The sequence below is a fragment of the Alosa pseudoharengus genome, unplaced genomic scaffold (genome assembly GCF_046254945.1).
Source record: "Alosa pseudoharengus isolate Yale_2024_CS ecotype anadromous, Long Island Sound unplaced genomic scaffold, YU_APseudo_1.1 YU_APseudo_1.1_scf_2, whole genome shotgun sequence".
NCBI lineage: Eukaryota > Metazoa > Chordata > Actinopteri > Clupeiformes > Clupeidae > Alosa > Alosa pseudoharengus.
In genome coordinates this window covers 40427707-40432064 of record NW_027468663.1, presented here as the reverse complement: position 1 = coordinate 40432064, position 4358 = coordinate 40427707, and the positions used below count along the sequence as shown (strand labels likewise).

The 4358-nt window shown below is 39.9% G+C and overlaps 1 long non-coding RNA gene across 1 annotated transcript; it reads left to right on the top strand.

The window, feature by feature from the left end:
- The first annotated feature begins 940 nt into the window (after positions 1-940).
- On the top strand, positions 941-4154 carry LOC143135284 (uncharacterized). Its single transcript, XR_012988883.1, has 3 exons — positions 941-1128; positions 1963-2063; positions 4040-4154. It is a non-coding gene; the product is annotated as an uncharacterized LOC143135284 (long non-coding RNA).
- The last annotated feature ends 204 nt before the right edge of the window (positions 4155-4358 follow it).

Here is a 4358-nt window from a genome sequence, read left to right as displayed (position 1 = left end):
AGGTAAATGTTCTACAGATCTACAGCAACTTCTGGTGAGATTACAACTTACATGAGTAAACGAGACGAGGGGTATGTGGCCTCAACCAGAGCCTGTCTAGAAGAGCCTGTTTACTTTCATTGTTTCGAACCTGGTTGCAGTTTACTCATTGTTCCTCTAGGGGCCGCCGCTAGCTAGTGCAGAATGAATGGGAGTCTATGGGGCTAGACGGGTAAAATGTATCTTTATTATCGTCTTAAGCTTAGTTTTCTCTAGACTCAACCATAAATACATGCCTGTCAGTTGGAACAACCCAAAAAACTAGATAATTGCTTGAGATTTTGACGATTTATGGTGATTTTATTTTCGCTAGATCTTTGCCCAGATTGACACTAATGCATTATAGAGGAGTGGATCACTGAAGCAAGATGGTGTCTCGATTGACGCATTCGTTCCAATGAACAGCAGTAGTCAAGGCGACATCTAGTGTATATCCCAGCGGGCACCGTGATGTCAATTTGATGTCAAGAATTAGTCAAGATTTTGACCACCATGTTGAGCATCTATAATTTCATACTATTTTAGCATTACAAGCTATGGCTTGCTTGTGGTTGTAAAGACGTCCAACAAGGGATCGATCAATCTAACATGTAGTCACTGGTCTATAAACTTGGGTCAATATGATTGATGTTAAATCAACGTTGATTTGATATCAAGAAAAAAGGCATAGGAAAAAGGGCGTCAAAATGATATGGAATTGACGTCATTGAATTGACCACCATATGAGAACCAATAATGTTAATAATCTTAATAGTAGTAATAATAGCCCACTAGGCTAATGTTACTATTGTTTTGACACTTCTACCAATCAGTCTGGTAATATAACAGACTAAAATGCCAACAGTAGTCATTTTCACGATTGTTTTTAGCGGATGCTTATCACCGCTTGATGAGCGCATGCGCACACACAGCAATTCCCATCCCCCACCCCTGATCAAATTCAAATTCGCGCAGCACTCTAGAATCTTCGCTGAGTTTGCTCCTTTTCAACTGCAGTCACCAGTGACTTCAACAATCAACTGTCACTTTTCTGTCATGCCTCTGACTGAATGTGTAAGCTGTACAAACTCTGCCGTCATCATATCCCAGGTAAGAATTACAGTACTTTTGTATGGCAATTGAAAATGTGAATTTATTCTAAATATATTGTTTTCATAATGGAATGTTAATCAAAGCCGTTAGTCATGTTTAGAATTAGCTAGTGAGCTAACGCTAGCGATGTTAGCTGTTAATGTTAACTTTTCCAGTAGCAGACTAACTTCACTATTATGTGGAATATCTGTTTGTTTGCCTGTTTGTCTGTTTGTTAGTTTTAGAATTAAATATCAGGCGCAAGTAAGTTATCTATACATTTAAAGTAACGTTAGCTACATTTAAAATGGCTGTTACCATGCAGGCTAGCAGACACAGATGAAAGTTGTTAACGTTAGAATTAATAACGTTAACGGTTAACGTTAGCTCTACCATGCGAACTTCCATGGGACATAGGTAACGTTAGGTCACTGTATTTAAACTTAATACTTGTAGTGCTAGTGTTGATACATAATATAGTGTTGCTATAACTGCAAAGAGGTCCTGTATGAATTAAGTAATATATATATATATCAGTTATCTACCCACTGATTTAAGGAACTGCAGTTTAATATAGCCATGTTTATTAACAGACCTGTCATTTAATGGATGTGATGGGTGGGTGGCACCTCAATATCATGCCTACAAGTAAAGGGATCTTTAGTTTGTGAAGGGTAGTGTTAGGCTACATGTTCTCCATTTCATAGCCCTTATTTGCCCCTTGTTTGATGTACCTGACTTGCTCTGAGGCATGTGTTAAGATGCATGTGAGTGTAGTAGTGCTTCAGTGATGGTCTTTTCATGTTCTGTGTGTTTTGCAACATATTAATCTTAGTCTCCCTCTGTTTGCAGGTGGTGTGTTGTGAGGATTGCTGCAGTAAGAACACTGAGTGCATTCTGGAATATTCCAAATGTGTGCCACGTCCAAGCTCGCAAGAGAGTTCACTCACCAGGTAAAGACAAACACACACACACAATGTTATTTTGAAGTATTAAAAAACATTGTTGTTTTAGAATTTTCGAACAAAATGGTTGGTAATTAGCACGTTTACGAGTATAGTTTACATTCCGGTATGATGGCAGAAGTGTCTTTGTGTACTGTGTGCCAAAACTATACTATTTAGCATGGTTGTGCAGCTACTTCAAATACTGTAAGTATTGTAATTTATCTACATATAACACTACAGTTAAGCGTGGGAAAAAAGTGGAGGTGGGGGTGGGGCGGGGATTGCATGGAAGGAGATGCATGCTATTTCAAGAGTTGAACACCCATTCACTTTACTTTTTTAGCACAGTTAATTTGGACTAAATGCATCAGTTTTTCGTTTTTTTTTTTTTTTTTACATGGGTTCCTCTGAATTCCCCATCAAAAACTTTACAATAAACTCATATTTTTGTTCAGTCTCTCTCAAATTTGAAGGGTTTGTTACATAAACCATATATTTTTTGCATAAAACGTAAAAACTACTGCTAACGTAACGTTAATTTACCCACTGTATTACAGATATTGGTTTGAAAACTTTCTTTTGAGATTACACCTATCAAAGATTGTAGCCTTTACCAAAATAGTCACGCTGCCCCTCCATTTCAATTGTTGATGCGCCAAAAGTAGACCTATCATGCTTATTAAGTGTAACTCTCTGAAGACATCCTTAACTTGTGAGTGTTGGAATTGTTGCTAGGTAGTTCATTTAAGTTCACTCAAAATGTCAGGCCGATTGTATGGTGTGTGCGTCTCGTCACTGCTATGGCGCGTTTACATGTTATCTGTCACTGCCAGCACGTTCTATACTCGGCGTCGTCCATCCTTGCAAATGGGTTCAAGTGAGGACATAGAGTTAAGTTGTAAACAATTGTAAAAATGATTGCCATAATCTGATTACACTCAAAAGACGTCTGGTTTTGGTACTCTACAAATTAATGTTTTACTTTTGTTATGCAATGTTAATGGTATACAGATTAAAACATGTTTTCAGTGTCTCTTTAGCTGAAAACTACTTCCAACACACATGCCTCTTCCATGAATAGGCGCTCTTAGCCTGGCTAACGTCAGACCTCATTGAGATAGGGTCTGGGAATTAGACATTCATTTTCTCGTATTTGAAACATGGTTTACGAATGCTCAGAGCCGTTTATTGGGCGCTACGAATGTCTATCAAATGCGTCTGTACATAGCTCATAACGGCTTCGGCGTGTCGTCATCATCTTGCTGCCCTTCCTCTGTTCTGTGATTGGTTCCTTCGTTGAGGTGAAAACGAAGTCCATAGAATCCAGGCTGCCTAGCAGCGTGAATAAAATCGCGTGCGTAAGGCAGCATGGGAAAACCCAGGCTAAGGCACTCTAGTCCTTGAGCCACCCCCTAGTCCACCCACCCACCTACCCATCCGCCCCCCGGGAAAAAAAAAAAAAAACTTGGGGGTGTCACTCCCGGGATTTTAAAAACAATTCTAGTTGCTCAACATCATGTCTGATTAGCAATAACTCTGCTATGAAACAGAGGCATTACATTTTCTGGTCAGTGAGGTTTAAATTAATTAGTTCCTGAATCCTATCCCATTTAATGTGACTTCAGAGGGTTTGAGAGGGATAGGATTTAAACCGTGGCGGACCGCCATGCTTAAATAAATGTAGAGGAAACACTGGATATTCCTTTCCTTGTTCTACAACAACAACCTAATAACATGATCATGCTGATGGCTGATAGCTTTTGCTCTTCCCAAATACAAGTAGCCAAGTGAGATGTTTGCAACTACATTACTTTTTATCAATCCAGTTGCAGCAGGCCTTGTTCCAAACCACAATTGTTGAACTGTGATGAACTGCCCTATTTGTGATTGTTTTTAGAGATTCTAGAGGTTTTATACTAGTGCTGCCACTAACAACTAATAACTAATTTTGTTGTATAACTCGCACTCCTCCTTGTCCACAGGTGGCAGCAGTGCGGTGGAGGCAGAGTGGCAGCAGTACGGTGGAGGCAGAGTGGCAGCAGAGCTGGCCTAAACAAAACAGTCTTCAGCCCTTGGAACGGCACCTGGCTCTTTGGCCCCAAGAACAAACCTTCCCGTCATAGGTGCCTCTGAGCATCACATATGAATACTTTCACAGACAGTTGAAGTGCTTTGCCTCCATGAACAATGCCATCTTGCTGTAACTGCTGCAACTCCTGGAGAAAGTCACTTAAGTACTCTTCCTCTGAATTTGGTTTAGCAACTCCACAGTAGATGGCCACAATGAAAGGAGCAAAGTTG